A 10,437-nucleotide genomic window follows, 5' to 3' on the forward strand; every position below is an offset into this window, starting at 1 on the left:
TACAAGCAAGGGGTCCTGAAACAAGCTTCTTCAGTTTCACAAAAAATCCTCCTCTGTGGGTTACTGACAGCATACAAAAGGACCCAACATCACGTGACATTTGGTCAAGACGACCCTTAGTGAATGTCCCAGTATTGTAATTACATAAACCTCTGTTTACTTATTCATTGAATGGACCTTTGACCCCTTACAGCAGTAAATAGGTAGACCTGTCTTATTATTCTAGGACAGATGAGAATATTGGGGTTGAAAGTTGGAGCTAAGCATGTGAGTGAATCATAGAAACATGAATTTGTAGTGGAATAGACACTGTTAATCCGCAGCTGAATTCCATGCACATCATATCCACGTTTACTTGAGCAATCGCTGCTCCATGTTATAAGGTTGTTTTGTGCAGAAACAACATTTGCTGGTTTGCATGAACAAACTGCTATATGAGTTGGATCCCAAATATAAGAATGACTCAAACACAGAGATGGTTCAACTCTTGTGCACAAGATTATAATAGGTGGGTGGGCAGGCCTGAAGTGAGACTCATTTGTGTGTGGTCCCCCAAGGACCCTAGATGACAAAAGTTCTGCCTCCATTTAACATCTGATTTTCAATGTCATTGTATTAGTTTTCTAGGACTGCCATAACAAAATACCACAGACTGGGTGGCTTTACTAATGGAAATTTATTTCTCACAGTTCTGGAGGCTGCAAGTCAAAGATCAAGGTGTAAGCAGGTCTGACTCCTGAGGCTTCTCTCCTGGGCTTATAGATGGCCACCTTGTTTCTGTGTCCTCACATGGCCTTACTTCTGTGTGTTCAGGAGTCAAGCAACTCTCTAGAGTCTCTTCTTCTTATGAGGACAGCAGTCAGATTGGATTAATGTCTTCCCTAAGGGGCTCATTTCAACTTAAGTACTTCTTTAGAGACCTTATTTTAAAATACATTCATATTCAACATAGAAATTTTGGAAGAATATAGTTCAGACCCTAACAGTCCCCTAGAGGTTCTCATGATTGCAGTCACACAGGAGTGGACATGAGCATGGAGGAACATGGATAAATGGCATGGGGTGATTTTTTGTTTTTCAGCCAGCCCTGAAGTACAGTTTTTTGTTTGTTTGTTTTTGAGATGGAGTCTCTCGCTCTGTCACCAGGCTAGAGTGCAGTGGCACGATCTCAGCTCACTACAACCTCTGCCTCCCGGGTTCAAGCAATTCTCCTGCCTCAGCCTCCCTAGTAGCTGGGACTACAGGTGCACGCCACCACGCCCGGCTACTTTTTGTGTTTTTAGTAGAGATGGGGTTTCACCATGTTGGCCAGGATGGTCTCGATCTCTTGACCTTGTGATCTGCCCGCCTCGGCCTCCCAAAGTGCTGGGATTATAGGTGTGAGCCATCGCGCCCAGCCCCTGAAGTACAGTTTTATCAGGTGCAGATACATTATTTTAGCTAGAACCCAGACACACACATGGCTGTACTCACAGGAAAGCTGGGAAACATAGTACTCTGAATAGCCATCTGCCAACAAAAACTCCTCCAGTGGAAAGCAGAAAACATTTTTGGTGAAAGATAAGTGATATGTTTTGGATGTTTGCCCCCTCCAAATCTCGTGTTGAAATGTGATCCCCAGTGTTGGAGGTGGGGCCTAGTGGGAGGTCTTTTGGTCGTGGCAGTGAATCCTTCGTGAATGGCTTGGTGCCCTCCCCATAGTAATGAGTTCATATGAGACCTGGTTGTTAAAAAGAGTCAGGGACCTCCCTCCTCTCTCTCTCTCTCGTTCCCTTTCTCAGCATGTGATAAGCCTGTTTCCCCTCCACCTTCTGCCATGATTGGAAGCTTCCTGAGGCCCTCATCAGAAGCAGAGGCTGGTGCCATGCCTTGTGTACAGCCTGTAGAACTGTAAGCCAAATAAACCTTTTTATAAATCACCCTGTGTTAATAGTAACACAAAATGTACTAATAACAGTGGTGTCTCTGAAATAGCATCATATTCAAATTTGTATGCTCCATGTCAAAATGTAACACAGAATCACACATAGAAGAACTCAACAAATACGAATTTATTCCATTTAACTTCTGTATTTTATTCTCACCCCAGTGTTTTTGATTTTACCCTCTAACCATTTTTTTCAACATCAAAACACTAGAGTTTTATTGTTTTTTCAATTGTCCTTTGCTTTATTTTTCATTTTCTCTTGAAAGCCTTAGTATGGTTAGGGTTGCAGGTGGCTAAACCATCTTATAAGGCCTCCCCTATCTAATTTCTGGAGAGAATGACTGTAAAGAAAATGGAGAAAGTGTGTGTGAGTGTGTGTGTGTGTGTGTGTGTAGTGGTTAAAAAGAATCAATTTTTCTAAGACCTCATTATTCAGTGAAAGAGGGGAAAGGCATACCAAGCTTCCAGAATCTGAGTGGTTTTATTTACCTAGGACGGGAACAGACAACTTTCGAAAGGCTAATCAGAATTAATGAATAGAAAAATGAAGAAATAGAATTAATTCTTGGAAAACAGGAAACGAAAAATTGTAATCAGGCATCAAGTTTGCTCAATTTAAATAAGCTGAAATCTATTAGAATTAAGAAAAAACTACCTCAAGGCTAACCTTCCCCTTAAGATTAAAAAAATGAACAAAACAAAAGAATTACAAAAGAAAACCAGTCTAACAGTAATCATATAATGATAATGTATACAATGTGATTAAAATAAAGGTCAACCAAAGGGATGAGAACATACAATTCAGGTGGGTGACCACAATTCATGCTATTTCCTTGCAAAGGAATCTGGGTAATAGAAACAGGGCAAGGAATGGCTTAATTTTTGTTTACTGCTGGGAATATACAGATATCTGACTCACTGATAGTGCTAAATTAGTTGCTTCTCCACTGATGCTAAAGATACCCTTCAGTACCTTCCATGAGAAAATCAATTTCCTTGCAGGAGAATTTTTGAAGGAGGTTGGGGGCCTTCTACTATTATGCTAAGTAACTAGTCACAGCAAAATACACTTTTATTCCTAAAGTGACCTCTACAAAACAAGGCGTATTATTCTTGCAAACCACAAATGTTTCTCTAGCCTTTACATTTAACTAGTTTTATCATAAAAAAGAAAAAAATTCATATTCCCATGCTGATTTCATATTGCCTATTATACTTAGTATATAGTTTGTTAAAACATCTCTAAACAATAGTGAAAATCTCTGGAAATAGCATTCATTAACTATAACATTTAATGTCTAAATGCACAGGACAAAATACTTTTCATGGTTTTTGTGTGTTTTTGATAAATCAGATGAAAATTACTAACACAGGTCACTTTGAAGCTGGGACTTCAATGTTATTAAAGGAAATGTGTACATTGTCATCACTTATGAAAATGCAATAGAGTTCTTTATAGCAGCAAATATCCAAATTACTACTTCGTTTTCCCTGATTATTTTTTGAAAGGTCTCACAAACGTCAGAAGGTACCCTATCTGCCTAAATCACAAGAACACATTGATTTTGCCACTATCACATATCTTAAAATACAAACCTCATATTTTTTCTCTTTGCAGGAGCCTGCATTTGAGCAATCTCCTCTCTGACCTTGAAACCTATGACATCAATAACAATTTCTACATTTATAAGCCTTAATGTGTTAAGTATTAGAGAATTCTGGCTTCTCTAGCCACTAAAGATACAAAATTTTCATTTCTAAGCTTACACTTAATAAAACTGATGGCAAGGTCTCTCAGCTCTCATGTGCTCAAAACAATAACCTAAATTCTTCATGCCCAAGTTTCCCTGGCAAGAACTCAGGGTGTAATGTGGCTGCTGCATGCAAAGAACCAAACTAGGTTTGCAAGAGCTGGGTTTGAGTCGTAGCTCTGTTATTCACTAGCTGTGTGACCTTGAGGGAATCACAACTCGGGACCTCCTGTGTGCATCTGTAAAAAATGGTATTTGGATTAGATGCGTGTTAGTGATTGCTAACATTAGAGAGTGCTCCTGTGGTCCAGATAATCCCCACTGCTTTATGTATATTAGTTCACTTCATCCTCAGAACAACCTCAAGAGAAAGGTGCTTTTATCATTTTTGCTCCCCAGATGTGGAAACCCAAGACATGAAGTTAAGTATCTTGCCCAAGGTCAAAACAGCAAGTGATTGAAAAGTGGATTCGGTTCAGGAATAAATGCTCTTGGCCACTCCATTTTATGGCTAAGGTCCTTTGTTGCACTGATGTCCTTTGATGTCTATGAAACTGTTTTATAAAGTACTTAGCTCTAGGGCCCTTGGTAAGATTTTTGAGACTGCATGGTGGAAGGGAAAGAACACTGGATGAGGAGCAAGGAAACTGGCCTTCTTTCCCTCCTGCACCCCGAAGAAGTTGTGTGCAGCCAGGAAAGTTACTTTTAAGCTTTCTGTAGCTGACAAACCCCTAAAGCCCCTTCCAGTTCTCCATTTGTGGGATTTTAATTCTGAATTAACAAATGGCATGTCTCTCACTGTGAATGAAAGGCTAGATTCCTGGTATAATTATTTCTTTTCTCCTATGTAGTGGGTTGAATAGTGTCCCCCACCTCCCTGCAAAAAACAGATATGTCCATGTCCTAATCCCAGAAACCTATATTATCTTATATAGCAAGAGTGTAAATTTTACTTTATTTGTAAAAAGGGTCTTTGTGATATAATTAAGGATGCTGAGAGAAAGAGATTACCTTGGATTATCCTGGTAGGCCCTAAATCCCATTGTAAATGTACTTAGAAGATAGAGGCAGAGGGAGATTTAACAGACAGACACACAGAAAAGATAGCCACGTGAAGATGGAGACAGATACTGGAGTGACGTGGCTACAAGCCAAAGAATGCCAAGGATTTCCAGAAGCCAGCAGAAGCTAAGAAGAAGCAAAGAAGGATTCTTGTCTAATGCCTTCAGAAGGAGCCAGTCTTGCCATACCCGATATTGGACTTCTGGCTTCCAAAACTGTGACAGAATACATTTCTGCTGTTTCTAACCATTGTGTGGTAATTTGTTATAGCACTCCTAGAAAATTCACGTAGTGCCCTATTCAGAATGAATTGGATAAAAAGAGGCATGTCTGAATGGTCTTTATATCCCAGTTATTACATAGTCAATAGTAACAAATATATATTTTTAAAATATAAAGTGACATAAATCAATACACCTTAGGTTCTTTAAGTATAAATTGGGAAACACTGGCAAGGATGGGTATCTTAAATAAGGAAAAAGGTCCATTAGTTAAAGGACAAAAGTCTACCCAACATAAAGCAATACAGTAGTGAAACCAAGGGCTAAACTTATCTGCCCACCAAACTTAACTGCAAACTTGCTTTTAATCACTTCTAGTCTACCTTAAAACTCCCACTAGCTTCCGTATGAGAAAACATCTCTGACCGTGGGTCACTACAGTAATGGGTGTTTGAAATTGTTTTTCAGAAACGAGGGGATAGCTCTTGTCCAGGTCAAGCCAGTTGATACTAACAGTTCTTCAACTGGGCCTGCACAGGTGCCCAAGGAGTGAACTTCTGACATCAGGGAGCCAAAACTCCACTCTTAGATCATGCTAATGCTGCCATTTTCTGCACATGTCCTATGGCAAACCATGTAGCTAGATAACACTTGCACAGAAACCCCAATTACCTCACCTTTTCTACCCACCAATCACCTCTCCCCACACTTTAGACTGTCCTGTTTCTTATCCTGTAAGTATACCCAAGTCCTATTTTGGGGGAAGCAGATTTGAGATTTGCTCTCTCATCTCCTCGCATGGCAGCCTTGTGAATACACTCTTTTATCTTTTGCAAAAAGCCATGCTCACAGTGACTGACTTGTTGTGCGTGGGTACAATGCACCAGAAGACTTGAAATCTAAAGCTATCTTTCTTAGGCATCATCGTGTGTCTGTGTGTGTCTATGCATATAAGTATGAGCATGTACATATTTAGGTTCAACTAGGTATGTCTGTAGTCTTTACTTTCTAAATTCATAACCCGTTATCCAACAAAAACAACACTGATAAAACACAAATCTGATGTTCACATTATTCTCCTGTTTAGCACTAGCACTATTATAAGACAGAGACTCTACTCCATTAGAAACTCCTTGAGGAGAACAAGTCTTTGTCCATCTGGGGAATGGTGGTAAGGGTTGCAAATTCTGCAGCAGCTTTTGTTTTCCCAGCCCTGACCTGCTGAGCGACTAATGATAGGAAGACCCCACTATATTCTAGACCTAATTGCTAAGGTGATTCGGGAAACTGCATCAGATAAAGAGATACCCAGAACTGTGGTAACTAGAATCCCTAGTAATTTGTCCACACTGTGCCTGAAAAAGAATGAGGCTAAGTGTAAGCCAGGAAGCTCTTGCAAACCTAGTGTGGTTCTTTGCATGCAGCAGCCACATTACATCCTGAGTTCTTGCCAGGGAAACTTGGGCATGAAGAGGGTACTGACACACCCCTCTGTTCTGGATCCCAACCATGCATCTCTCTTCAATGAATACTAACAAATCTAATGCACAGGTATGATTAACTGGACTAAAAGCCTCTAAGAATTAACACTGTAGGTATTCAAGGGCCTGTCTACAAAACATTTGCGCATATTTTAGCATAAGGGAAAGTTATTTTACAAAGAAACAGTGTACACTAGAAATACAGCATGAGGAAGTTTATGTTTGAAAATAAAAGCAGTCAGAAATCTCTGGCTGCTGTGTATTTTAAATCAAGGCCAGAAAGGATCTAGGCACTGGTCCTCTAATATCTTTTCCAAAACAGAGGAAGGATGCTTAAGATGGGACTGACCACCACTCAAACGAATCATTATAGCTCATTACAGAAGAGTCCTAAAAAGAGGGGAATTTTTAAAACCTTCTCTTCCTCTGCCCCCATCTCCTAAATCCCCTCTTAGTGACTCTCTTCAGCGAATAGGCACAAGATTGGGGTGAGACTTTTTCCATCTTCCTCAGCAGGAAGCTTTATGTGAATAAAGCACCATTTTATATTAACAAGCCGATGATGAGTATCCTTCAATGCAGACATTGCATACAGCTTGGGATGCATACTACCCTTATGCCAGGGCATTTTCCCTTTAGCACGTCAGCCTGTCCTTTTAGCATCATGTAGCACTGAATGTCAGGCAAGATATTTCAATCTCAGCCCACTAGTTTTCTCATTTGAATGCCCTTAATCTATTTGATTCCGAGTTTCATTTTTGCCTGACAGGCTGAATCCTGAGTCATACCCCCAACAGGAACATGGGTGATTGTGATACAGTGCTTGCCAGTACACTTAACCCCTGAAATGTCTCAGTAAGAGGCATTTTCCACAACAGTCTCAAGAGGCAGAATTGACAAGGCACACGGAGCCCCAAAAGGGAAAGCTACACATGCAAACCACTAATGCTGTGTTATTACTATGCAAAATCATCATAAGTGAATTCACCACAAATTAAACACTGTAGGTAAGCAAAGCTCTGTGCCTGTGTGCTTATACTGTGCCCATAGGCCTGCACGTGTGTGCGTGCCTGTGCGCGCACACACACACACACTATTTTCTGAAGCAGGAAATACCTGGTTAACCATTAAGCAATGGAAAGCAATCTTTACATTGTAAAAATCTGTGCTACTTACAATGATGTTAATAGGGAGGCTGCAAAAGCACAACTTTTAAAGCTGGACCCCTTGCTGCAAATACTGGGTGGCTTTTTCCCCTGATAATTATGCATTTGCTGTCTAAGATTAATCAGGGAAGTTAATGATGCAAAAAATTACATTTATAATCCAGTCTGAATACAGCTGTACTGCAAGCTAAGTTCTAAGTCCTATTAAAGTAAATGGAATTAATGGGCTGTCGCTGGCAATCTTTATATCTATCAGTTACTAATTAACATTCTTCTGTAAAGAATAGTTTGTGGTGGGGAAAAAATAAAGCATACCTTAGTAGCAGCTATGGCAAAACATAAAGGAGAGTCATTAAAGGCAGGCCGCAGCAGTGGCTACTAGGTATGAAAATTCAGGTTGTTGACAAGGCAGTGAACAAGAAATTGCCAATTCGCTGTGTCATCAATTAAAAAAAAAAATTCCCGTGTGTGTGTGTCTGTGTGTAAGTGCACTGTAGTTTGCTTTATGCAGCAGCAAATGATCACCACAAAGGATGACCTTTCCATGAGAAATGTCGACTTAGCTAATAATGCAAGGACAGAGGCATGTGAGCTGTAAAACAGGAGAGTTAAATTAGCTACCGAGGAAAAATGAATGTAACCTGTTATCTTCTGAGATACTCAAGCACATTTGCTGCTCTCATCACAAAAAGCTCCCAGTTTGATTACTAATTTTATGTCTTCTTGTATTAATTTGAAGTGTTCCTTCCAACCCGTTACCACTGTGTGTGTGTGTGCGCGCACGTGCGTGCTTTATTCGGAACTTAGTCTACAAGAGGAAATGTGTTACTCTTCTGGATTTTAACTTTCTGTATTTTTGTTTTGCTTTTATTCCTTAGCCAGGAACATGTGCTTTGTCATTTTACAGTCCAGAAGAGACTCAACCTGCTAATAAAAGGTGCAATTTCTTTTACAGGAGGGACCATGAGCTTCCACTCATTTTTAATGCACTCAGTTTAAGACTCTGATGCCATAAAATCTCCCTTAGCTCTTATCATAGATAAAAGATGAATCTATTTTAATAGGAAAAAAGTGATTAAGGAGGAAGTCATTTAAAAATAAAACTTCAAAAAGAAAATAAAGTCAAAAGCAATTGTCTTCAAACTTTCAATATCTCAAATTTGCCTTGACACAAACAGCCCTGTCCACAGAGGTCATTTGCTTATAAACTTTCCAGATTCCAAAGCTTCCTTTTTCACTTAGTTTGGTACTGAACCTGTCAAAGCAGAAAGGAAAGCTAATGCTTTGGGAAGTCAAGTGATGGAATAAATTAAAGCCTACATTTTGAGTGAGAAGATCAAGGTTGAAACTGTAGTTTTGCCACTTATTAGGAGAGAAATCCTGAAAGTTAGATTTTCACCCATCAAAAGGAGATAATCATACATGACCTTTCTTCCTCCTAAGGAGGTTCTGAGATGTTAAAGGCTTCACGTGATATTACGGATAAGAAAGTGTTCATACATGTCAATTAATTCTCTGTATTGAATTCAGTCCATCTATATAGTTCGAAAAGTTTTATTTTTAATTTATATTGGTAATTATTATTATTTAGCTTTTTCATCTAAAATAAATAATATAGTTTGCTTAATCATCAATTTATTTGATCATGGCTATAATACTTCTATAACCCAGGCTTATTTTAACCAAAATTCATGTCTCTAAATTTATCTGTTCTTTCAACATGATTTATGTGGAGGATGAAAGCAAAATGTAATGGCAAAGGAAAATCACATTTTTATATAGCTTGCCCCAGATGAAAAAGAAAATGCTTATTAGCCTTTCTTTCCCAACTTGTCACTGAAACAAGTTGATGCTAAAACAATTTTCTCAACTAGAAGAACAAGTATTTAAATAGTTAGAGGCAGAATAACATGTTCAAGCACAGGGGTTCAGATTTTATACTGCCCTCATTTATCTTAGAGCTCTGCTGTTTACTGCCTGTGTGATTTTGGCTCCCAGTTTCCTCATCTGTATGTAAAGAATACAAAGCACCTGCCCCACTGGGTTGTTGTACAGATCCAAAGAGACAATGTAGTTCAAGCACTTATGCATGGTATCTGAAACCTAGCATATGTTTAATTGATATGTTTCTATTTTATCATAAGTCATAAAATGATGTTTGGCATTTATAACACTTTTATTACAAATTAATAACCAATCTCAGGGAAAAAACATTTGTTTTTGTTTTTTACTGAAATGATGGCTCACACCTGTAATCCTAGTGCTATGGGAGGCCAAGGTTGAAGCATCTCTTGAGCCCAGGAGTTTGAAACCAGCCTGGACAACATAGCAAGACCCATCTTTACAAGCAAATCAGGAAATTATCCAGGCATGATGATGCATGCTTGCAGTCTTAGCTAGTCAGGAGGCAGAAGTGGGAAAATTGCTTGACCCCAGGAGTTCGAGATATGATGGAAATTGAGCCCATAATGAGCTATGATGTCACCACTACATTCCAGTGTGGGCAACAGAGAAAGACCCTGTCTCTTAAAACAAAAACAAAATACCACAATGACTTTCTGTACACATGATCCTTAAAATATCACTACAGTGTATGGTGTGGTTGAAGATACCACAGTTTTGCTTTGCTTCTTTTTATAATACATGTCCCGATGATACTGATTTTAAATCATTTTCCCCCAGTTTACCATGACTATTTGAGCTGAAGATTCTCTTTCTTGAAAAAGTAAAGCAATGTAACTCTGACAAAATTAGTACAGGATTATGCATGTTGATGGGTTTGAAGTAAAAAGCACAAATATGTTAAAATAATCAGGTTGTATTGAGAAA

The 10,437-nt window shown here is 39.0% G+C and overlaps 1 protein-coding gene across 6 annotated transcripts in view; it reads right to left on the bottom strand.

Annotated features, from left to right (window-relative positions):
- ZNF385D (zinc finger protein 385D) overlaps positions 1–10,437 on the bottom strand; it is a 963,288-nt gene that overhangs the window by 201,974 nt on the left and 750,877 nt on the right. The window lies entirely within an intron of this gene.

Source organism: Papio anubis, chromosome 2 (genome assembly GCF_008728515.1).
Source record: "Papio anubis isolate 15944 chromosome 2, Panubis1.0, whole genome shotgun sequence".
NCBI lineage: Eukaryota > Metazoa > Chordata > Mammalia > Primates > Cercopithecidae > Papio > Papio anubis.